The sequence below is a fragment of the Schistocerca piceifrons genome, chromosome 4, assembly GCF_021461385.2.
Source record: "Schistocerca piceifrons isolate TAMUIC-IGC-003096 chromosome 4, iqSchPice1.1, whole genome shotgun sequence".
NCBI classification, from domain to species: Eukaryota; Metazoa; Arthropoda; class Insecta; order Orthoptera; family Acrididae; genus Schistocerca; species Schistocerca piceifrons.
The window spans coordinates 268492312-268519369 of record NC_060141.1 but is presented as its reverse complement, the minus strand read 5'-3'; the positions used below and the strand labels follow the sequence as shown (position 1 = coordinate 268519369).

The 27058-nt window shown below is 42.3% G+C and overlaps 1 protein-coding gene across 2 annotated transcripts in view; it reads right to left on the bottom strand.

The window, feature by feature from the left end:
* Positions 1-21212, bottom strand: part of LOC124795166 (band 3 anion transport protein) — a 590830-nt gene extending 569618 nt beyond the window's left edge. For both annotated transcript variants that reach the window (XM_047259057.1, XM_047259058.1), the window contains exon 1: positions 21110-21212. The gene's annotated coding sequence lies outside the window, so the exon portion shown is untranslated. The remainder of the gene's footprint in view (positions 1-21109) is intronic.
* Between the last annotated feature and the right edge of the window lie 5846 nt (positions 21213-27058).

Below are 27058 nucleotides of genomic sequence, written 5' to 3'. Positions count from 1 at the left end.
GGACTCTGACCACAATTTATTGGTTATGAACTGTAGATTAAAACTGAAGAAACTGAAAAAAGGTGGGAATTTGAAGAGATGGGACCTGGATAAACTGACTAAACCAGAGGTTGTACAGAAAAAAGGTGGGAATTTAAGGAGATGGGACCTGGATAAACTGACTAAACCAGAGGTTGTACAGAGTTTCAGGGAGGCATAAGGGAACAATTGACAGGAATGGGGGAAAGAAATACAGTAGAAGAAGAATGGGTAGCTTAGGGGAATGAAATAGTGAAGGCAGCAGAGGATCAAGTAGATAAAAAGACGAGGGCTAGTAGAAATCCTTGGGTAACAGAATTTAATTGATGAAAGGAGAAAATACAAAAATGCAGTAAATGAAGCAGGCAAAAGGGAATACAAACGTCTCAAAAATGAGATTGACAGGAAGTGCAAAATGGCTAAGCAGGGATGGCTAGAGGACAAATGTAAGGATGTAGAGGCTTATCTCACTACGGGTAAGATAGATACTGCCTACAGGAAAATTAAAGAGACCTTTGGAGAAAAGAGAGCCACTTGTATGAATATCAAGAGCTCAGATGGAAACCCAGTGCTAAGCAAAGAACGGAAAGCAGAAAGGTGGAAGGAGTATATAGAGGGTCTATACAAGGGCGATGTACTTCAGGACAATATTATGGAAATGGAAGAGGATGTAGATGAAGATGAAATGGGAGATACAATACTGCGTGAAGAGTTTGACAGAGCACTGAAAGACCTGAGTCGAAACAAGGCCCGGGAGTAAACAACATTCCATTAGAACTACTGACGGCCTTGGGTGAGCCAGTCCTGACAAAACTCTACCATCTGGTGAGCAAGATGTATGAGACAGGCGAAATACCCTCAGACTTCAAGAAGAATATAATAATCCCAATCCCAAAGAAAGCAGGTGTTGACAGTTGTGAAAATTACCGAACTATCAGTTTAATAAGTCACAGCTGCAAAATACTAACGCGAATTCTTGAGAGACGAATGGAAAACTGGTAGAAGCCGACCTCGGCGAAGATCAGTTTGGATTCCGCAGAAATGTTGGAACACGTGAGGCAATACTGACCCTACGACTTATCTTAGAAAATAGATTAAGGAAAGGCAAACCTACATTTCTAGCATTTGTGGACTTAGAGAAAGCTTTTGACAATGTTGACTGGAATACTCTGTTTCAAATTCTAAAGGTGGCAGGGGTAAAATACAAGGAGCGAAAGGCTATTTACAATTTGTACAGAAACCAGATGGCAGTTATAAGAGTGGAGGAGCATGAAAGGGAAGCAGCGGTTGGGAAGGGAGTGAGACACGGTTGTAGCCTATCCCAGATGTTATTCAATCTATATATTGAGCAAGCAGTAAAGGAAACAAAAGAAAAATTTGGAGTAGGTATTAAAGTCCATGGAGAAGAAATAAAAACGTTGAGGTTCGCCGATGACATTGTAATTCTGTCAGAGACAGCAAAGGACTTGGAAGAGCAGTTGAACGGAATGGACAGTGTCTTGAAAGGAGGATATAAGATGAACATCAACAAAAGCAAAACGAGGATAATGGAATGTAGTCGAATTAAATCGGGTGATGCTGAGGGAATTACATTAGGAAATGAGACACTTAAAGTAGTAAAGGGGATTTGCTATTTGGGGAGCAAAATAACTGATGATGGTCGAAGTAGAGAGGATATAAAATGTAGACTGGCAATGGCAAGGAAAGCGTTTCTGAAGAAGAGAAATTTGTTAACATCAAATATGGATTTAAGTGTCAGGAAGTTGTTTCTGAAAGTATTTGTATGGAGTGTAGCCATGTATGGAAGTGAAACATGGACGATAAATAGTTTGGACAAGAAGAGAATAGAAGCTTTCGAAATGTGGTGCTACAGAAGAATGCTGAAGATTAGATGGATAGATCACATAACTAATGAGGAGGTACTGAATAGGACTGGGAAGAAGAGGAGTTTGTGGCACAACTTGACAAGAAGAAGGGACCGGTTGGTAGGACATGTTCTGAGGCATCAAGGGATCACAAATTTAGCATTGGAGGGCAGCGCGGAGGGTAAAAATCGTAGAGGGAGACCAAGAGATGGATACACTAAGCAGATTCTGAAGGATGTAGGTTTCAGTAAGTACTGGGAGATGAAGAAGCTTGCACAGGATAGAATAGCATGGAGAGCTGCATCAAACCAGTCTCAGGACTGAAGACAACAACAACAACAAACTCCATAATGCAGAATGAATTATCTCTCTGCAGTGGGGTGTGCTCTAGTTTATAACTTCCTGGCAGACTAAAACTGGTTGCCGGGCCGGGACACGAAACTGAGACCTTCGCGTTTCGTGAATAAATGCTCAAACGAATGGGCTATCCCAGCACAAATCACGAACTTGAGGTAGGAGATGTACTGGCGGAAGTAGACCCGTGTGGGTGGGCTGTGGATTGTGCTTCGATAGCTCAGTTTGTAGAGCCTTGCCCAAGAAAGGCAAAGGTCCCAGGTTCGTGCACCGGTCCAACATACTGTTTTAATCTGCCACAAAACTTCAAAAATCTTATTCCGAAGGACGGAGCTGTTAAATACCACCAGTTTTACAATAATGTACTGGAGTTAAATGACGAGAAAGAGAAGGGCTGGCTGTTGGACTCGGAAGGCTGGTTTAAGCTGCTTTCCCACTAACTCGAAGAGGAAAAGTGTGTTATACGATTTGCTCACCATAACAACTGATGCAAAAATATCTACATCCCACATAGGCTGTGGCGTCAGAAATAATAAACAATGAGACACAGGTGCATACCAGCAGAAGTCATCACTGGGCATCAGTTTCTGGCCAACCGCTGCTCCACAAACTCCCTTCAAACACCCTAAGAGCCTCATCGGTAGCGAACAACAAACACATAGTGCTCCATTAATTTCGTTTCAGACATTTTATTTTTAAGTAACAATTTTCTGTACGTATAAATGCCGGAAGATGAGCAGAACATGTTCTGAATGCAGTAAAAATGTTAAATTAAACATAAAACAAAAAAGTGACAGCCAGACAGCCAGCAGAAAATGCAAATAAGTAATTATTCCACACAGTCACGGTTTCCAACTAGTAACCTGAAGACGAGTGGTATGCACAGAGTGGAGGTATTGCACCCCTTGCTGTAATCTTGCTCTATGTCAACCCAGTTCCAGTAAGTATATAGCTCGACTTCTTTTCTTTTAAATCGGCGGTCAACTTTTACATTAACGTGTGCGCTATATGTTGTAATGTAATCAAGCTCGTGATACATTAGGAATCCTACGAGATAATCAGCTAAATAAAACTATATTTTCACGCTCGGAAGCGCCAAAGAAACTGGTACAGGCATGCGTATTCAAATACAGAGATATGTAAACAGGCAAAATACGGCGCTGCGGTCTGCAACGCCTATACAGGGTGGTCCATTGATAGTGACCGGGACAAATATCTCACGAAATAAGCATCAAATGAAAAAAACGAAACTCGTCTAGCTTGAAGGGGGAAACCAGATGGCGCTATGGTTGGCCCGCTAGATAGCGCTGCCATAGGTCAAACGGATATCAGCTGCGTTTTTTTTAAATAGGAACCCCCATTTTTATTACATATTCGTGTAGTACGTAGAGAAATATGTATGTTTTAGTAGGACCACTTTTTTCGCTTTGTGATAGATGACGCTGTAATAGTCACAAACGTATAAGTACTTGGTGTCACTTAACTTCCCCCAGTGAGGACGGTATTTCCTTCGTGATACATTACCCGTGTTAAAATGGACCGTTTACTCATTGCGGAAAAGGTCGATATCGATGTGTGGCTATTGTGATCAAAATACCCAACGGGCGTGTGCTATGTATGCTGCTCGTTATCCTGGACGACTTCATACAAGTGTACGGACCGTTCGCCGGATAGTTACGTTATTTGAGGAAACAGGAAGTGTTCAGCCACGTGTGAAACGTCAACCACGACCTGCAACAAATGATGATGCCCAAGTAAGTGTTTTAGCTGCTGTCGCGGCTAATCCGCACATCAGTAGCAGACAAATTGCGCGAGAATCGGGAATCTCAAAAACGTCGCGACGAAGCGTCATTCACCAACAGCGGTAACGTAAACCGGCATAATATGCACTATTGGGCAACGGAAAATCTACGATGGCTGCGACGAGTAGAACATCAGCGACCTTGGCGGGTTAATGTATGGTGCGGCATTATGGGAGGAAGGGTAATTGGCCCCAATTTTATCGATGGAAATCTAAATGGTGCAATGTATGCTGATTTCCTACGTAATGTCCTACCGATGTTACTACAAGATGTTTCACTGCATGACAACGGCGATGTACTTCCAACATGATGGATGTCCGGCAGATAGCTCGCGTGCAGTTGGAGCGGTATCGAATAGCATATTTAATGACAGGTGGATTGGTCGTTGAAGCACCATACCATGGCTCGCAAGTTCACCGGATCTGACGTCCCCGGATTTCTTTGTGAGGTGAAACTTGAAGGATATTTGCTATCGTGATCCACCGACAACGCCTGACAACATGCGTCAGCGCACTGTCAATGCATGTGCCAACATTACGGAAGGCGAACTACTCGCTGTTGAGAGGAATGTCGCTACACGTATTGCCAAATGCACTGAGGTTGACGGACTTCATTTTGAGCATTTATTGTATTAATGTGGTATTTACAGGTAATCACACTGTAACAGCATGCGTTCTCAGAAATGATAAGTTCACAAAGGTACATGTATCACATTGGAACAACCGAAATAAAATTTTCAAATGTACCTACGTTCTGTATTTTAATTTAAAAAAACCTACCTATTACCAACTTTTTCGTCTAAAATTGTGAGCCATATGTTTGTGACTATTACAGCGCCATCTATCACAAAGCGAAAAAAGTGGTCCAACTAAAACATACATATTTCTTAACGTACTACACGAATATGTATTAAAGAATGGGGGTTCCAAGACAAGTTTTGTCCTTTGTAGTTTTTTCATTCGGCGCTTATTTCGTGAGATATTTGGCCCGGTCACGATCAGTGGACCACCCTGTATAAGACAACAAGTGTCTGGCGCACTTGTTAGCTCGCTTACTGCTGCTACAACGGCACATTGTCAAGATTTAAGTGAATTTGAACGTGGTATAGTCGGCGCGCGAGCGATGGGGCACATCTCCGAGGTAGCGATGACGTGGGGATTTTCCCATTCGATCATTTCACGAGTGTACCTTGAATATAAGGAATCCAGTATGACATGAAATATCCGACTTCACTGCGGCCGGAAAATGATCCTGCAAGAGCGGGACCAACGACGCCTGAAGAGAATCGTTCAACGTGACAGAAGTGCAACCCTTCCGCAAACTACTGCAGATTTTACCGCTGAACCATCAAAAAGTGTCAGCGTGTGAATCATTCAACGAAACATTAGCGATATGGGCTTTCGGAGCCGAAGGCAATTGCGAATTCATCTGATGTATTTAACGTCTGTTGCCGTCGCAGTGCGTCATCATCAATATAGCAACGACACTGCAATATCGTATTTATCTGCGATACCGGGCATGCGACTTTGAAACACGACGTCTCATGTGTACGGCAATACACATAGTGGATGTGCGAGTACAGATCGTAGACGTATGGTTGATGACTTGTGGAAGTTTGGGTCTGGCCGTGAGTCATGCACGGATAGCCAAACTGTAAGGGGACCGCTCGCCATAAGCGGGAAATCTGGGTTCGAGTCCCGATCCGGCACAAATTTTCATTGACATCATTCCATTCTACAACTAATGGTAGTCATTATTCGCAATTGCGAATTCATCTGATATGCAGAATATCTCTGGAGACTGATTCGGCCGGCCGGGGTGGCCGAGCGGTTCTAGGCGCTACAGTCTGGAACCGCGCGACCGCTACGGTCGCAGGTTCGAATCCTGCCTCGGGCATGGATGTGTGTGTTCTCCTTAGGTTAGTTAGGTTTAAGTAGTTGTAAGTTCTAGGGGACTGATGACCTTAGAAGTTAAGTCCCATAGTGCTCAGAGCCATTTGAACCATTTTTTAGACTGATTCGTTGCTTCCAAGATTAGGAATTACACGAAGAGCAAAAGTAACTCAATTGTTTGAACATCTCAGTAATATGCTTCTTCCAATTCAAATTTTCATCAGTGTGAACACCTGAAATTTGGACCTTGCTGCCCTGTTTAATGTCTCCTGTTCATGCGCCAGTATGACTCTATTTGTTGTACCAAACTGAATATAGCGCATTTTCCCAAAATTAATTGTTACTCGTTTTCAAAGCGTGTTGTGGTCTTCAGTCCGAAGACTAGTTTGGTGCAGCTCTCCATGCTACTCTATCCTGTGCGAGCCTCTGTATCCCCGAATAATTACTGCAACCTATATCCTTCTGAATCTGCTTTCTTCATTCATCTCTTGGTCTACCTCTAAGATTTTTACCCCCTCCCCCCCATACACAAACATACTAACTTGATGATCCCTTCATGTCTTATTAGCCGATGCCTTCCATGTGCTACAAACTTCGTGCCTCTCTATTTCTGTTCAGTACCTTCTCATTAGTTACTTGATATACTCATCCAATCTTTAACATTCTTCTGTAGCACCACATTTCGAAAGCTTCTATTCTCATTTTGTCTAAACTGTTTTACATCTATGTTTCACTCCCACACACGGCTACACTTCAGACAAATACCTTCAGAAAAGACTTCCTAACACTTAAATCTATATTCGATATCTAAAAATTTCTTTTCTTCAGAAACCAACATTGTACAAAATGCTATTTCAGTGAGTTTTAGCAACATTTATGTTTCATTTAATTATTGTTATTGTTGTTGTTGTGACTGTCTCAATTCCGAAGGCTAGTGTGATGCAGATCTCAACGCTATTCTGTCCCATGCAAGCCTCTTCATCTCTGCACAACTACTACAACCTAAAGCCATTTAAACTATTTAACTGTAGTCGAGCCTTGGTCCTTCTCTATAATTTTTACCGCAACACATTTCCATCCACTATTTCTTGGCGCCTCAGGATGTGTCTTACGAACCAATTCCTTCTTTTAGTAGTGTTGTGCAATCAGTATCTTTAATCCTCAATCGTTTCGGTAACTATTTATTTGTTATCTCATCCGCTTCTCTAATCTCCCGCATTGTTCTGTAGCTCAGAATTTCAAAAGCTTCTATTATTGCCTTAACTGTTTATCATCTACATTTCACTTCCGTAAGGGGCTACACTAACTATAATAATTCCAGAAAATACTTGATAACACTCGACGTTATATTAGACGTTAAGGTATTCAATTTTTCCAGAAACATTTTTCTTGCTATTGTCTGTATATTGCATCCTCTCAGCTTTGGTCAACTTCAGTTATTTTTTTGCCCACATACAAAATCTCATCTACCTTTCGTCTCATTTCCTAATCTCATTCCCAAATTGGCATTCATTTAAGAGTAAATAACCAATTTGTTTGTATTAATGGAGGTTGAATGCCGTGTCTGTTCACTAAATAACTTGAATAAATGCAGCAACCATCCATTTTTTATATAGCTTTATTTATACCAAGACGCGTTTAATAGTTTTAACGATTCTCAGTTGGTGAAACACATTTACATCTTCGTCAGTATTATGCGTTTGCGGAGTGCATTTTAAACGCTGCAGCTGCATTTTGTTCTGTAATTTGTAGCTTTATATCTCCATTTATTTACATAGCACAAACACTTTTAAGTTCACTCTCACTGATTCTATACGGCGAATATTGCGCTGCAGCAGTGTATTGGTGAACAAAAAAGCGTTAGTTCTTTGCATCTGGATAAAGGAGCTCCAAATTACGTAGCAAGCGGCAGCTACAGCATATAAAATACAATCAATAAAAATGTTATACTGAAGAAGACTGTAGATGAATGAGACCCTGGCAGGCGCCTTGGCGTAAATGATGCTGTTAGAAAACACGCTCGTTACTGATTTTCATCAAGTATAGCAATTTAGTCCTAAAGTACCGCGTTAACTACTAAACTGTCAAGTGGATATCAACATCTCGAGCATACCTACGTTTTAGCAGCTAAAAAAAGTAAATATAGAGGAAAAATCACACAAGTAACGATAGTTTGGGAAGACACATGTCGGCGCAACAGTTTTCTTGACAGGATTCAGGCTGGAGATCCAGCTGGCTGCTCCGCACGGTGAACGTTTGAAGTTGAACATATTGAGCATTGTCATCTAGTTGAAGCCATCATCTGTCACACTGACCTAAGCACATGGAATAGAAATACCGATTTCAGCACTGCATAGACCTACGCAGTCGGAGTTGCATGTAGAACGAATCGATGTGTGTTTGTTTACCCGACAATGCATCATCACAGACACTGACATTGTTGGAAATCGTCCTGTACCATACATTTATTATTGTCATCAGTTTACACCGTTACAAATCATCATCAGGAACACGAAGCCACTTTTCCGATATTTATTATTATATACTGATGTTTTTATGTAACCTGATCAAATTAGGGCATTCAGGACCTCTCTTACACCGGAACTGGGGTTTCACACATGCAGTACCTTCTCTTACATTATAGTTACCTAATAAATAACAATTTCAATATGAGAAACAGTAATTAAACGATTTGAGTGTGTGTGTATAGAGAATGTGAATAAGTAGTACTGACTAAGAGTTAATGAAGTTAATACTGGCAGTACTTCTTCTGCTGCTGCTGCCACTGATAATAATAATAGTAATAATAATAATAACAGAAGCAGTAGTATTAGTAGCAATAGTAGTAGTAGTGGCAGATATAAAAGCATTTATAGGTGTAAAAAATTGATATTTTCTGATATAGCGAGTTCCAGGGAAGGAAGATTTTAGTAGACAGCACCAACTAAGAACATTGGAAAATGAGGAAGATCTGGTTGGTCAGAAGGATGTAGAGGGGTAACAAGAGCGTATAGGGGCAATGGTAGTCATTATTATTGCTTCGGTATATATGTCATTAACTATCCCTTTAAATTGTAGATGTTATTCAGTTCTCCAATATAATGGAGGAGGTTACTCCGGAATCAGTTCCTTGCTACTGAAAAGGACTTCGAGAAAGTGGCTGAGCGGTGAAGCAGGACAAAGGTTTTTGCTCTGATGGTAACTGGTGTTTCTGCCACGTTGCACGTTGTCATGTTGTTCAGATAATGGACACGACATTCCATCCTGCTCTTCACAACGCCAACATATAAAAAAAAAATGTTTAGCGAATCCATTGAGCCAACAACAAGCACTGGATCTGACGAACGACGTTCACTTTATGTACTGAGTTCTGATATTTAATGATGTTTGGCACCATATTATGTGGAATGGAACGTTATGTTGGTATCGACATATACTGTGATTGGAAAAGATGTAATGCCTGGTGGTGGTTTGCAGTAATCGAAACTGCTGGCAATAATAAAAGATTCCAGAGCAGCTGATAGTGGTTCAATATGGATTTATATAATTATCTGCAAAATGTAGGGTATAACGAAAACAGACAGTGTCTGAAGGTATCACTTTCATGACTGTTAGAAGGATTGGCATCTCGTTCCCAAAATGCATATCTATTGTTACTTTCCAGGCTAAATTGGAAATCATCAACCGATACTCAATTATGTGTTTGTAATGCATCTCGAAATGGTATCCTGAGCCTGTTCCTTCCGTTTGATAACATACATTGGTCAACAGGGTGCGTTATGGTGCCTCGCAATCAGCCAACTCGCTTCAAAACCTGGACATAATAGAAGAATGGACAGAAAATGCTACAGAAACGTGTTCTTATAAAGCTCTTTGGGTCACTGATTAGGAATACGGATCGGAATTACAAAGTTCAAAATGGCGGATCAAAAAATTACAATTTTAGCCAAGCCTAGTAAAACTTCGGGTATAAAGTATTTTGCGGTCGCTGATAACGAATCAGAATTCAATATTGCCGCGCTGAAATGTTTTATTCGATGTTTTGCATTTTTCAAACGAAATCGTAGCCACAGTCGTCGCTTCTGTCATTATCGCTTTCAGAAGGATCGCTGTCGGTTTGTCCACTGGGAGACAGTTATAACAGAAAATCTCTTACCCCAGGTGGCATCTGCTTATCTTCTTCAATTGTCATTTTCTACATTTTGGAGATATGTGGATCCGAAGCTGTCAGAAGCGAATGAAATAAGTCATGCTCATTTCCTCACAGAAATATCTGCGTGTAAAATCGTCTCGGGAACACCGGATATGCTTACTCCGAGCTTCCTGACATCTTTAGATAGCCGACGAATCGGCAACAGAGCAACTTCGATTATGGGTTATCCTTGCATCAAAAGTATGCGGACTGATGTCGACATCAAACTTCATTGAAGAACATTGAGAGTCTGGGGAAGTTAGCACTCGACTTTCTAGAAATATACATTTTTCCAGAGTTATTGATAGATATACTTTAGTTGTAGAGTTCTCTGTACCAAATTTGAATAGTTCTGCAGAACTTCGCGAAAGAAACATTAGTACTCGGAAAAATTTTAATCTTGTAAAAAAATTATTTGCCAAACTGCGAAAAAAATTACGATAATTTTTAACATTTTATGCAGCGACAGAAACTGATATTGTTTATATAAGAATATACAGCCTACAGTTGCAGGTTAACTTTATCGTTTACCTAGGTTTCAACGTTAGTAATAACGTCTTCTTCACAACCTGCAAAAAGTTAATATTGTAATGTGCTAGTAAATTATATTAGATATGGTCATCCTACAGGATGCAACGTGTAGTACTTACATAAAATATTATTTAAATGTTTGCCTAAAACAAGTCATGTCCTAACTCAACTTGATTTAGGTCATGGCTTGTTTTAGGCAAACATTTAAATAATATTTTATGTAAGTACTACACGTTGCATCCTGTAGGATGACCATATCTAATATAATTTACTAGCACATTACAATATTAACTTTTTGCAGGTTCTGAAGAAGTTATTACTAACGTTGAAACATAGGTAAACGATAAAGTTAACCTGCGACTGTAGGTTGTATATTCTTATATAAAAATTATGATCCAAATTCTGAATAACTCCCCATGAGTTCCAAAGAAAACCCAAATGACATTTTTTGAGCAGGTTATAGTTTCAGATAATTGTAATAATAAGAGACCCATTTTTACAGAGTGACGCTGTCGCAGGATAGAAAGATGAGCGTCCAGTAAAAACAGCAAATATGGACAAGCAAGTACAATTCAACTCCCTAACTGTAGTAGATTGTTAAGGGGGTAGGAGAAAGTGGAGCCACGCAGGGGAAATTTTGAAGCCAACACGTCAGATAGTAGCGGAAGTAGTCTAGTGTGAACTCAATATACGTCCCTACATCGTTTAAAAATGTCGTGAAAGTTTCTGGAGTGCTACCCGTCTTATTTTATGCCGAAAAGAGGGCAACATCGCTGTCATATATTAAACAGCCCTCACAAACAGTATCTGAAAAATCTGTCGTCGTCCGACTCCCTGTTTACTGGTAAGTGTCACGACGTACGTCATGTCAACTTGCGACTTGAATGCCATCGCAGCACTGGACACACATGCACCAGTGCAATCTACACAAGATTTCGCAGGACTGGAGCTGGAACGTGCACCTTTTTCTATTCTGTCTCCTGTGTGTCTGTACATCTGCCGATCCGGATGATGCATTTTGTGCTGTAAGCGTATCGACGCTGTTCGTCCAAGTCGGCTACCCTATCATCTCCCTTTCATAGTACCAACTGTCCACCATGCAGCTGTCTCTTGTGTGCAACTGACGTAAGTGGACTGCCGTGTCCTTTATTTCCAGGTGTTAGTTTTGTGGAACACTAGCACGCTCAGCTTTTACGCCGCTTGTTTTATAACCTTTGTATTGCGGTGCAGTGGAGTCGCATCTCAGAACTTTCCCGCCCGGCTACTTACGTGGACAGATGCGGTGCAGGTGCGGCGGCGGCTGGCTGTGACATGCGCGCGGCTGGACACGTCGGCTGCCGCGTGGGCGCGCGCACTACTGACTGCCACGGCGCGGCGCACTATCTGGCGTCCCGCGCGGCGCTTCGCGGCCGGCGCTGCCCGCTCGCCGATAATGCGCGCTTATCTGCCAAACCCAAACACCTGGGAGGGTCGCGTGCCGCCGTCCACCGCACTCGGCCGCAAACACGTACGGAGGCGGTGCAGCCGCCCTCGTCCTGTTACCTCCACTCCCGCGTCTCTACAGGCCCGTCCACACGCAACGGTCTGTCGACGCAAATGTGCGTGCGTGCAATAGATCGTTGCAAATGTGGAACGTTCACACGAAACGAGTTCCGATCTACTGCTTGTCTACCATTTGTCGGTGTAGAAAAGAAATTTCAGTTGTAAGCGACTGTACTTCTGTACAGTAATCTCAATGTTAGTTTAGATAAGATATCTGTATGGTGCGAAAAGTGGCAATTGACCCTGAATAAAGAAAAGTGCGAAGTTATTCACATGAATACTAAAAGAAATCCGCTAAATTTCGATTACGCGATAAGTCACACAAATCTGAGGGCTGTAAATTCAACTAAATACTTGTTGTTGTTGTTGTGGTCTTCAGTCCTGAGACTGGTTTGATGCAGCTCTCCATGATGATCTATCCAGTGCAAGTTCCTTCATCTCCCAGTACCTACTGCAACCTACATTCTTCTGAATCTGCTTAGTGTATTCATCTCTTCGTCTCCCTCTACGATTATTATCCTCCACGCTGCCCTCCAATGCTAAATTTGTGATCCCTTGATGCCTCAGGACATGTCCTACCAACCGATCCCTTCTTCTAGTCAAGTTGTGCCACAAACTTCTCTTCTCCCCAATTCGGTTCAATACTTCCTCATTAGTTACGTGATCTACGTACCCATCTAATCTTCAACATTCTTCTGTAGCACCACATTTCGAAAGCTTCTATTCTCTTCTTGTCCAAACTAGTTATCGTTCATGTTTCACTTCCATACATGGCTACGCTCCATACAAATACTTTCAGAAACGACTTCCTGACACTTAAATCTATACTCGATGTTAACGAATTTCTCTTCTTCAGAGACGCTTTCCTTGCCATTGCCAGTCTACATTTTATATCCTCTCTACTTCGACCATCGTCAGTTATTTTGCTCCTCAAATGGCAAAACTCCTTTACTACTTTAAGTGTCTCATTTCCTAATCTAATTCCCTCAGCATCACCCGACTTAATTTGACTACATTCCATTATCCTCGTTTGGCTTTTGTTGATGTTCATCCTTTCAAGGCACTGTCCATTCCGTTCAACTGCTCTTCCAAGTCCTTTGCTGTCTCTGATAGAATTACAATGTCATCGACGAACCTCAAAGTTTTTATTTGTTCTCCCTGGATTTTAATACCTACTCCGAATTTTTCTTCTGTTTCCTTTACTGCTTGCTCAATATACAGATTGAATAACATCGGGGAGAGGCTACAACCCTGTCTCACTCCCTTCCAAACCTCTGCTTCCCTTTCATGCCCCTCGACTGTTATAACTGCCATCTGGTTTCTGTACAAATCGTAAATGGCCTTTCGCTCCCTGTATTTTACCCCTGCCACCTTTAGAATTTGAAACAGAGTATTCCAGTCAACATTGTCAAAAGCTTTCTCTAAGTCTACAAATGCTAGATACGTAGGTTTGCCTTTCCTTAATCTTTCTTCTAAGATACGTCGTAAGGTCACTATTGCCTCACGTGTTCCAACATTTCTACGGAATCCAAACTGATCTTCCCCGAGGTCGGCTTCTACCAGTTTTTCCATTCGCCTGAAAATAATTCGCGTTAGTATTTTGCAGCTGTGACTTATTAAACTGATAGTTCGGTAATTTTCACATCTGTCAACACCTGCTTTCTTTGGGTTTGGGATTATTATATTCTTCTTGAAGTCTGAGGGTATTTCGCCTGTCTCGTACATCTTGCTGACCAGATGGTAGAGTTTTGTCAGGACTGGCTCTCCCAAGGCCGTCAGTAGTTCTAATGGAATGTTGTCTACTCCCGGGGCCTTGTTTCGACTCAGGTCTTTCAGTGCTCTGTCAAACTCTTCACGCAGTATCGTATCTCCCATTTCATCTTCATCTACATCCTCTTCCATTTCCATAATATTATCCTCAAGTACATCGCCCTTGTACAGACCCTCTATATACTCCTTCCACCTTTCTGCTTTCCTCTCTTTGCTTAGAACTGGGTTTCCATCTGAGCTCTTGATATTCATACAAGTGGCTCTCTTTTCTCCAAAGGTCTCTTTAATTTTCCTGTAGGCAGTATCTATCTTACCCGTAGTGAGATAAGCCTCTACATCCTTACATTTGTCCTCTAGCCATACTTAGGGATTACAATTACAAATAACCTAAATTGGGACGATCACATAGATAATAGTGGGTAGAGCAAACCGAGAACTGCGATCCATTGGCAGGACTCTTAGAAGGTGCAACAGGTCTACTAAAGAGACTGCTTACACTACGCTTGTCCGCCCTATTCTGGAGTGTGGGTGTGGGGTCCGCATCAGGTGGGACTGACGGATGACGTCGAAAAAGTACAGAGAAGGGCAGCTCGTTTTGTATTACCGTGAAATAGGGGAGATAGTGTCACAGACATGATGCATGAATTGGAGTGGCAATCATTAAAACAACGGCGTTTTTCGTTGCGACGGGATCTTCTCATGAAATTTCAATCACCAGTTTTCTCCTCCGATTGCGAAAACATTCTGTTGGCACCCACCTACATAGAGAGAAATGATCATCACGATAAAATAAGAGAAATCAGGGCTCGCTCGTTTTTCCCGCGTGCCGTTCGAGTGTGGAACGGTAGAGAGACAGCATGAAGGTGGTTCATTGAACCCTCTGCCAGGCACTTTATTGTGAATAGCAGAGTAATCACGTAGATGCAGATGTAGATGTAGATGTAGAAATTTATTCAGAAATGGGGGAAATTATATTACGGTCTGCGTTTCACAACTTTTGCAACAAAAAACGAAAAGCAAACAAAATGCCACAAGCGGGAAGACAGAGCAAAATCGTCTACACAGTGGCTGCTTGAGCAGAGGCATTTCCCACATATAAATTCGCTTCATGAGCTGAAGGGCGAACTTTATGACTGGCGCAATTATTTGAAGGTGGATTTAAAAATGTACACTGTATATTGATGTTCATAACTCCTAGTATATCGCGGAAAAAACTTGTAAGAAGAGAGCAATTTCTCTTTATGAGTGGCTAACGGTGACGTTAAGACCCCTGGTAATAGATGCTACAATGATTCAGAATTTGCTATTGCAATTTCGTAACAAGCATTGAGTGAAATCATACCCAACACACGTAAGCTATTCGCGCTGTCCTAAAGGATGATTTTATAGAGCCAAGTAAAGTACTGTAGCTCTGTTCTGACAAGATAGAGGTCATCTTTTTACACTTCATCTCTAAATTACTCTTGTTACAACACTGATCAGCCTGAAATTATGACTATCTATCTAATAGCGGATGTGTCCATCTTTGGCATAGAATAACAGCGGCGACATGTCGTGGCATGGAAGGAACCAGGCCTGGAGGATTTTGGCACCAAATATGCACACACTAGACACCTAATTCTCGAAAATTCAATGGAGGTGGGCGATGAGCTTTGACGCCACGTTCAATATCATCCCAGATGTATTCGATCGGGTTCAGATCTGGAGAGTTGGGGGGCCACCACATCAATTGGAACTCGCCACTGTGTTCCTCGAACCATTCCATCACACTCCTAGCCTTGTGACATGGCGCATTATCTCGTTGAAAAATTCCACTGCCTTTGGGAAACATGATCGTCACGAAAGGGGGGCGTGGTCTGCAACCAGTGTACCTTACAAAAATCAAATGGCTCTAAGCACTATGGGACTTAACATCTGAGGTCATCAGTCACCTAGACTTAGAACTACTTAAACCTAACTAACCCAAGGACATCACACACATCCATGCCCGAGGCAGGATTCGAACCTGCGACCGCAGCAGCAGCGCGGTTCCGGACTAAAGCGCCTAGAACCGCTCGGCCACTGGGTGTCATGGTACCTACACGAGATCCACTGGAGCCATGGACGCCCTTGAGGATGTTCCCCAGAGCATAATGGAGCAGCCACCAGCTTATCTCCGTTCTGCAGTACAGGTGCGGAAGAGCTGCTGTCCTGGAAGACGACGGATTCGCGTCCTCCCGTCGACATGATGATGAAGGTAACGATATTCATCAAACCATGCAAAACACTGTCACTGCGCCAACGTGCAGTGCCGATGGTCATGCGCCCATTTTAGTCGTAGCTGCCGATGTCGTGGTGTTAACACTGGCACACATGTATAGGTCGTCGGCTGCTGAGGCCCATCGTTAGGAGTGTGTCGGTGCACTGTGTGTTGAGACACAGTTGTACTCTGCCCAGTATTAAAGACTGATGTTAGTTCCACCACTCTTCGCCGCCTGTCTTGTTTCACCAATCTGTCCAGCCCACGACGTCCGAAATCTGTAATGAGAGGTGGCCGCCCAACCCCACGATGTCTGGACGTGGTTTCATCTTGGTTTCGCCACGTGCTGAGGGCACTCACCACAGCACTCCTCGACTATCCGACTTGCCCTTGGTCAAACTCAGGTAGATGGTTCGCCTTCCCCATTCTACACGCTCACTTATACTACATGCATCGTGCATGTGTTTGACTATGTCATTCTTCACCGAGGTGCACGAGAAAGACACACCATGGCGCGTACGTCACAGCAAGTGACACTGCAGCTCTTACGAGTTCCAGCAGCTGTCTCCAGTGGGAAGCAAGTAACTATTTCAGACCAGTGTAATAACTGTTGACTGCGCGTTTAACCGCATGCAAGTTCTCAATAGCACACGGAAAAGTGAGAATCTTTCTTTCTTTTTCTTGTGCCTTTATCCCGCAGTTTCGCAGGGTCGGCATGGTTAGGTTCGGATTTGGTCAGGTTAATGTTAAGGGGTGGCCGGATGCCTTTCCTGCCACCACTCTGTACCACCTGGGATGGAATTAGTGCACCCCAGCAGTCTGCGTCTAGTGTAATCCATGGAATAGTGTGAACGTGTTCAGATGTCTGCGAGTCGTGTAACTGAGGCGGACGTGGGGACCAGCACAGTATTCACCTAGTGGGATGTGGAAAACCGCCTAAAAATCACATCCAGGCTGGCCGGCACACCGACTCTCGTCGTTAATCCGCAGGGCGAATTCGATCCGGGTCCGGCGCGTCTACCCGAGTCCAGGAAGCAGCGCATTAGCGCTCTCGGCTAACCTGGCGGGTCGGCGGCTAACCTGGCGGGTCGGCAAAGTGAGTGTCTTTCCAGTTAAATATTGATTTGCCGTGTGTCCTGCACGGAGCCGAGTGTACGCGAAGTGTAGTGGACAAGCCGACTATTGTGACGTCAAAAGTTCATTGCAGGGCCCTTATATCTCGTTGGCCCCGATTCTTAGCCAGGTGACGCTGCTGTCGCGTGGACGGGTTTATATCGATAGGAGGTCGATGGTCATAATGTTCCTGCTGATCAATGTATTATACTAGTAAGTGAAAGAAGTGTAACAACAACTATATCCCTGAAAGCAGTGTCCCAAGGTCTTCCACTATCAGTTCGACACAATATCTTGACTGCCGCCTTCTTTAGAACAAATAGGGACTACTTTTCTTTCTACGTTGTCAAACTCATGTTGGATACTGGTATAGGACAATATTTAGTGAAAGTATGATAACAATCCCCCAACACCAGATCGAATAGATTTCGTTATTTTGGTTAGCTCTTTGTGGTAAACAGTTAGCAACGAAATTTTTCTTTTTTTTATTATGTGCCATTTCCCTTTTCGCCATAGGGTCATCCGCTCGTAATTTCTCAGTTAAAAACCTCTAAGCAGCTGCCTTCTTATCCCTATCGCTGTATTCTCTGCTTTTAATTTTCAATAAACATGTATGACTCCTTTACATTTCGGTGAATTCGGCAGTAAACTGTCTAGGACACTGACGTGTATCTGACGTTTAAAATTCGTTCTGCACACACAAACGAGAAACACCTGACTGAACAAATAGCTGACTCTACACATTTTAGTGTCAGATTTGCGGCGAACTCGTCTCGATACGCTCCAACTTGTCTACACGGATGTGATTTGAACCCACAGATTTGAGCGGTGTCGCTCAAGTCTCCAAATCCAATATCCACGTTTGCGTACATCTCATGTCTGAGCAAATCTCCTGTTGACATGCAGCGATCTGTCTGCGCAGATGCATGTGCGTAGACAATTACGCACACAGATCGTTGCCTGGGGACGGACCTTGACGCCAGCGGTCTAACACAGTGGTTAACAATGGCGCATCGCGGCTCCCAGGGGTGTGGCGACCTTACGGCAGGGACGTCGCGATGGTTTCATGAAAATAATAATTTTATTTGCTTGCTGAAAAGTTGACCACACGGCAATCGTATTCTTGTAATTATTTATGGCATATGAAGTTCAGAACTAAAATATAAAATCAACCAATGCAGTTCACTGCGACTCTCCAAAATTATCTATAAAACCGACTTTGAAGTTTTCCGAAAGTCGTTAATACCGTAAAACAAGTTCGATATCTTCGACAGGCACTATGACGCTGTGGCTGAATCAAGGGCCCACAGTCCCGTAAGTGGTCCGTGGTGAGCGAATATCGGTCATTATGGTGGCAAACTTACGCGCGAGATCTCCTCTTGCTTTGCCCATCATTGTCCTTAAAGTTCTCTAATTAAAATAAAATATGACAAGCCCTATGCTTTACAAAAATAATTTACATTCTGCTGTATATGGTGCGCCAACGGCTTTGCCGTGGTGGTAATATCGGCTCCTGGCAGATCACAGAAGTTAAGCGCTGTCGGGCCTGGCCAGCACTTGGAGGGCTGGCCGTCCGAGCTGCCGAGCGCTGTTGGCAAGCGGAGTGCACTCAGCACTTGTGAGGTCAATTGAGGAACTCCCTGACTGGAAGAAGCGACTCTGGCCACGAAAATTGACAACAGCTGGGAGAGCGGTGTGCTGTCCACATGCCTGACGTCACTCGTCTGAGGGTGACACGGCGGTCGGTTGGTGCCGTTGGGCATTCCATGGCCTCTTGGGACCGAGTGTATATGTTTAGGAAACCGAAAAACAGATAGAACAGCAACATCTTTCAGCCTTCTGCTATTTACACTGTTCGCAAGGAAACAACTTCCCTTGAAATTTTCCGAATATAGAAAATGTTTTCCTGTTGGTCGGAAACCTTGCCTCCTGACAGAATTTAACCATTTTTATAAACAGGGAACTGCAATTAAATGCGTGTTGATTATATGATCACGTTGTAGAGATATTTATCAGGCAAGTGCATTAACATACAAAAGTCTAAAAACATACACGAACCTATGAAAGGTTGGATTGGTCTCTTTATGGAATTTATCTGTGCAATTAAAGGCTGCGCAACTCTTCACCAGTTTTTACATAAACTGGAATGTACAGACAGTACAATTACGACCAACAAATTCAGTGTACAAGGTCTTACACAATTTATGTTGCACGCTTCTAGAGTTTGTCGGGGAGACTTAGTGGATCAAGTTATGCTTAGGAACCCATGTCGGAAACATCATCCAGCGACGCTATAGGACGTCAAAATTCCAACCACTGGCTCCCGTAAATGTATATACAGACAGTGTGATTCCATGATGATGTTACAAACTTTCTAGAATGATGGAGAAGGATAAATTATCAATTTGAGGTAAGGATCCCCGTACTGTAAAAAAACGAGTCGAAAATTATAAGCGAAAACTGTTTTGATACCTCTGGCAGTCGTATACATATACTAACACTGCTGTTGCTAAGATAGTAGGATAGGCAATTTTCAGAGGTAATAATATGGACCAAGAAAAAGGAAAAAATGTCCAATAAACATCGAGTCAAATGCGTACCTTATGAGCTTTGAGCATTTGTTCAATTGAGATGTGTTTCAGAGTACAGAAGAAGTGCTCATAGTTCTTCAGATATGCAGTTTGGAGTCCATGTTTACTAGACATTTTTTCTTGGTTTTAGTCCATACTACCACCTTTCACAGTTTTAGCTACAACAGTGCTAGTACGAGTAGTCCACTGTCAGAGATATTCGAAGTCGATTTCCTCGAGAACTTTTTGGAATTCCATCGAACTGAGCAAAATTTACGTATTGGACCCCATCTTCCACTTTTCATTATGGCGCGGATGTAAATACCAGGTTTCGCTATTGGTCGATTTGTTACCACAACGCCGGGCGGAGTGGGCGTGCGGTTTGAGGCCCCATGTCACGGATTTCGCGGCCTCTCCCGCCCGGCCGGCCGCTGTGGCCGAGCAGTTCTAGGCGCTTCAGTCCGGAACCGCGCGACCGTTACGGTCGCAGGCTCGAATCCTGCCTCGGGCTTGGATGTGTGTGATGTCCTTAGGTTAGTTAGGTTTAAGTACTTCTACGTCTAGAGGACTGATGACCTCAGATGTTAAGTCCCATAGTGCTTAGAGCCATTTGAACAATTTGACCACACCACATTACGTTATGTAGATATAAATGCTATGGTGCGGGAATCGGAGGATCTGTTGTGGGAAAGCGGCGTTTGAGTTAAATCGGAGAGTGGCATAAAGACTCGTCGCTCCCAAAAGCCATACTTTAACGAAATCCTTGAAAACCAAACACACACACACACACACACACACACACACACACGCGCGCGCGCGCGCGCACACCATCGTACGCATTGCAGTACATAAACTAGTAGTTTTTAATATTCATCATCACGTGCGTGTCTCTCACAAACTGGTACGACAATTCACACTCTCTGCTTGAAATATCTTTCGTGCTTAAAACAAATTCAGCACAACACTATCATTATTTTGTCGATTACGGGCAGACGATTTCTTGATCCGCATTTAGAGGTTCTACAGAGTATCGTGTAACCATGATAAATCACTCCCAAGACTGTCATTAAGGGGTTGTTTTTGTACTAAGTACGAACACTAACATACAATGCTGCGTGTGCTTCACTAATTCAGAGTTCCGCGTGTAGTATCAAAGTAGAGGCGTAAGTGTTAGGTGCTATAAATGAGAAAAGCTGCACGCTAAATTCCTGTAGCCCTTACCATAGAAGTTGATGCCTGTGGCGCACAGTGTTCACCTCGTCACCTGATCGCTACAACTGAGCGCAGGGCTGCGCGCGCGTGTTGCCGAGCGTGCTTCCAGCGAATACCGATTCCCTTCTGATTGCTCCGGTGCACGCGAGGGCTGTGCGTAAGGCGCAGACGACAGGTGGGCCGCATATGCTCCATTGTGCTCGTAATCTTACGCAAACTCTGCTCGAAACACAAACACGGAGGTGCGTCTCCACACCACTCCTTGTTTATTTACGACACTGTTTATATCGCTATTCAACAGTTTGCCTTTGCGATTATTGAAACAATACGCTGACATCAGTAACAGACGAAGGATATGTAAACATTCGCTCGGCATTGATAATGCTATTCTGCACGCTGGTGATACAGTGACGACGTTGCGTCACAAAAACCAGTAAATGTTTTTCTGTAAAAGCCTCGATCTTATGCAACAATGCTAGATATGAAGCCCGTTCTCTGCAAACCATTCACAGAGAGCGCAGTTGAGTGACGTTAAATTCAACGCGCACAGAGTTCAGGACATCATGATCACCGAGAGAAGAGACGTGATTGATTCGACAGAAGTTCTCTGTCTTCTTCTCCCCTTCGTTTTTGAATCGTGCTCTCCCCTTGTTTCCTGAGTCATATGGCACCTTGAAGAAAAATCGAAAAAGAGAATGGAAGGGTTTGTGATGTACTAATACAGATGGATCCTGAAAACTGGGTGGACTGGTAAGACAAGAGAAGATTCTCTATAGAATCGACGATGAATAGAAATGTGTGGAAAACGCAGCTACAGCAAGATATAGTATGCAGGACACGTGTTAAGAACTGAGATAATAGTTTCCATGGACCTAGAGGGAGCTGCAGATGACCAAAGTCGCAAATGAAAACAGAGATTGGAATATATCCAACAATGAATTGAAGATATTGAAAGTAAGTTCTACTCTGAGAGCAAGAGACTGGTACTGCAGAGGGAATCATAGCAGGTTTCATTAAACCAGTCAAAAGACTGATGACCCAAAGAAATGTTAGCTTTGCGCATGTGTTTTTGAAATTTGCCAGCAACGTGTTGGGTTCGTACCGGTTACGTACTGTTCTTCTTCTTTCAGGGGTTTGATTTTGAATCTTGCAATTTCAAATGGCATGGCAATTTATTACACAAATGTGGCATGACTGTCGATAACATTGAAGAAAGCCATAGATTTCCCTTAGGTGTGTAGAGGATACGTTAAAGACAATTTTTATTTTGCACGAAAATTGAGGTGAAACTACCAACGATATTACTACCGTCTCAACTTTTTATCACCATAAAGTAAGAACCTACGCCATGGTACCATCTATACTTAACAGATGTTCATTTTTTCTTTGATTCACTTAAAGAAACACATTCATACACCAATTATCATCCTTCGCTGCCTTTTTCATGACAATATTAAGATATAGCAGATTAAGCACTTTTATGTGCATTCTAGCATTACCTACGTTTGTTTCAGTGTTGTATAATTTCATCTCAGCATTAGCTTAATTTTTCAAATCTTGTTAACAAACTGTGAGACGTATTTGTGGAATCAGAAACAACTGGAATGAGGAAACTTCGCATTGAAACATACAGGGCGAGTGAATGGCAATGACACCTTCTACGATGAAAATGAAATAAAGTCACTCGAAATTTCCATTTCTAGTTAGTTAGTTACATGTTCTGTAGCCCATTTGAACGATTCGTTTATCGAAATGATGTGGAACGAGTCAGTTTACAGGATATGTATACATTATTAGTGTTAATGCAACTACACTTTTATTTACCTTTTATTTTTGCCTTTTTCAAGTCAAAATATCTTACTCGACTTCCTAGAAACTAACTTTCCTTACGCAATAGACCCTCAGTTTAATTATTACTTACTTCACGATTTGACACAGTCCACTTCACAATTTTGTGTTTCTGGCATTATTTCGTGAAGGTAATAACTCTCATAAGTTTCTCACTTTTACATGTGTTTACTCCATACAGTCTCTTTTGCCTAGCTCATGAAAAAAGAAAAGAAAAAAAAAACATAGCAAGACCCGGAAGGTGGTTGGTAAGCGTTGCCTCCCAGGCCGATTCATCGCCTGAGAAATATTAGCTACCTCGTGGCTAAAAACAGAAAAAGAATCTCATTGTACAGGAAGTCAACATCCTCACTACAAAACAATGAACAAACCTGGGGAACACCTGGTCATCCTTCACAATGAACGAGAAACATTGATAAATAGGAATAAGTCTTAAAGCATCTGAGTAAATGGAATTTATATCTCGCGATATGCATTGCCCCTTCGTTAAGAAATATCCTCAGTGGCCTAAACACACACTTACACTTCCATGCAAGTCCTTTCATTTACAGAATGTGGGATTAGACTTCCTGGTTCTGCCATTAGCTGGTGCAAAATATAGCCTAAAAGAGCGTTCTCAGAATCTGTAAATGAAACGTGCTTCGCAAATGTAAATATATGTTCAGGACACTAGAAATGTTTTTTAATGAAGAGAAGAAAAACGCACATGGCAAGATACAAATAGCATTTATTTCGCTGCACACAGATATAACTCAAAATCGTTTATGCACTGTTATTTTCTGAGCACCGTATGTCAACATTAAAAATGTTGACAGTAAGTTAAAACCATTAAGGAGTTTTGTGTTTAACTGGATGACCGAGTAACTTGCTTTACGGATCCTGTCAAGGGTGAAAACTGATTCACGTGTGAAAAATAGAATAGAAACAATCGGCGATTAAATTATTGGCACACATATCGCAGGGGATATGTGATAAGCTCGCACTTCGCGTGCGGCGTTACCCCAATCGCATGCGCGACGCGAGATGACAACACTGCCCAGTGAACCTCCACCATAAGTCCAAACGAAAAGGAAGAACGAGCATTATAACATCCCAAGCATTACTATGAATGCTGAACTTCGGCCTCCGTACATCCTCCTTATGACACTACCATGAGCAACGTAACACATATTCATTTATTGCCTCCTGTGTGCACATTTTGTAAGTCGATTTACAAGTATCATGTTATCAAGAAATACCCAGTCATACTAACTTAAGTATCTTATCGTACATATACGGACAATGCAATCCAATGGATACAAAACATCAAAACATTGCTATCTAATAATAAATAAGATACTTCTTTCTTATCAGAATGCTACTGAGTTGTCCGAGAACTAAAGAAATCGAGCACTGCAAGAGATATTTTCTGCAACCCACTCGCGGCGCGAAGCTGCATATGTCTCGTACAGTAGCTCCATTGTTACGTAGCCAACTTTTTTGTACTACCTGTTTTTAGATCGTGAGTCTTCCTAGGGAAAGAGAAGCTTGATGGCAAATCCTGGAGCTTTCGGGTGGGGCTTGCACGATGGGCCAGCTCAGCTTCCACAAAAAAGCAACAGCCAGCTATAAAATACCCAGTAATAAGCCTCGGTGTTCGGATGGTTCTAATGGAATTCGACAACGGCAACGAAAATGGACATTGCGCTTTGGTATATGGACTATACGGTGCATCCAGAATAAGCAACAAGAATCGTTAACAGATAGACAGCACAATATTTTGTTTCCGTGTTTTGTGAAACAAAAAAGGAAGGCATGGATGGTAAGTGATGGAGTTTGCCCATTATTTTAGCGAAGTGGACAAAAACTGTAGGGCGAGAGCAGGTGTATCCACTACTCTAAATAAACGGTGATTAAAATGTGTAGCCTCGCGGAAAGCGGTTATGAAAGGTTGATAAAGTTCGGCCTGAGAGCTAGAGTCGTGAGTATAGTGATAGTGGGAGTGTACACCCCTACTGAAGATGTGCCCTTGAACGTAATAGATGCTGACACAGACTATAAACGTCGTTTCAACTAGCCATGAACTGATACCGGCGGAAGATATTAGTGGCACGGTAGGGAAAGAGTGGAATAGTAAGCCTATTGGGATGTGTGGAGAGGATGCTATGAACGAGAATGGAAAAATGTTGATGGATTTATTGGAGCAATACGAATTACGAGTGGAAAACACATTCTTTGCTCCCAAGAATATTCGTAAATTTACTTGATATTGCCATCCAAGAGAGCTGAAATCAAGTATTGATTATCTAATCTTGAGGCAAAAGGCTAATTTGAAAATTGGGGATTCAGATTCGAAGAGGGGCAGCTTGTGGAAGTGATCATCATGTAGTGGAACATAAGATTTATATCCCCTAAACTTTCGGGAGTATTGGCGAACAGGAGAGGACGCAGCGTGCTGTCCAACTTGAGATCACAAATGGACAGTCTGAGGAAAGACAGTACTAAATACGTATACCAACAGCGACTGTCAAAAAACTGGAGAGTGTAGAGAGAACAGGAGAAGAGGAATACGAGCGTATAAAGAAGGCCGTGAACGAAGCAGCAAAAGACGCCCTTCGAGAATATGAAAAATGAAGAAATCAGTGTCGTGGGATGTAGAAATACCAGGGATGTTTGGAAGGGAGAAAGAAGCTTATTTGACGTTCCTAATTAAGAATGACAATCAAAGTAGACACAGATATAGGATCCTAAATAGAGAAATAAAAAGGGACGCTTTAAAAATGAAAAACCAGGTATGGGAAGAAAGATGTGAATATGTAGAGAGGATGACTGGTAGAGCACGGAGTGCTGAGGCGTGGAGAACAATCAAGTCAATGGAAGACTCAAGTAGTGATAAGTTACATCTAATGTTAATCATGGTCAATGGATATAGTATTAAGTAAAATCGGCATGAATTGTCACGTAAATGCGAGGGAAAGAGGAGGAGTTATAGCCATTACATACAGAAATTCTTCAACAGGCTGTAAGGAGCTGTAAGGTAAAGAAGGCACTAGGATATGAATCAGTATATCCAGAGCTGCTGAGGCTGGGAAAGCGTACTACATGGAGAAGACGTTCCATTGAAATGGACAACATGTTACATAACACAAGTGCATAAGAAACGATCATGTAATGACCCAAATAATTATAGGGGATAGGCAGTGATCCTTTTCGTTGGAAAACTGTACTCGAAGATACTTAAAATCTGTTGGAGAATGAAGCAAGTCACAAGCAGCAAGTAGAGCAAGCAGGATTCCGAACAGGAAGGTCGGTAGTGGACAACATATCACCTTACAACTAATATGCGAAAAACGCTCAAAAGTTGGACTAGAGAAGCGTGTTGCATTGATTAACCTGGAAACGGAATTTGATAATATTCCCACCAACAGGATGTAAGAAAAAAATGGCTTAACCACTATAATGAAAGAATTCAGTCTTGCGGACACTTCTTACCACTGTGATACGGTCTTCACGTAATATTGTTTACGATCTCATTCTTCCTTTTATTCAGATTTGCACCTGATGATGTAATTTAAATTACGAAACGTGTCGTGCTTTTAATAAATGATTTGCAGCAGACAGAGTTGGATTAAAGCCTACTAAAGGTTGCTATCAAATTGTGTGAAAATAGCACAGCGACAGTAAGGATTGGGAATTGTTGTACAGAAAAACTGGAGGTGCAAGAAGGTCTGCCACAGGGAAGTAGACTGTCACGGACCCTCTGTAAGCTGTGTCTAGGAGCAATTCTGTAGACGTGGCATAGGAAGTGCCAGGTTATGGGAATGATAGTAGAGGACAGCAACATATTTAGCCTATATTTTGCAAATGACCAGATTGTATTATCAGAAGAAGAATACTACCGGTATCTGAATTATGTGATAAGAAAGTTTAAAGAGGAAGGCTGGTCTGAAGATGAACGTGAAGAAGTGTGAGTACTTGGTCTTGCAACGGGAATGGTAAATAAGTTGGAGGTAACTGGAGGTGCGGAAAAGGCAAAATACATTAAGGTGTTATTTAACAAACACGGCACAAATAATGATGCAAAAAAAATGTTCAAATGTGTGTGAAATATTATGGGACTTAACTGCTAAG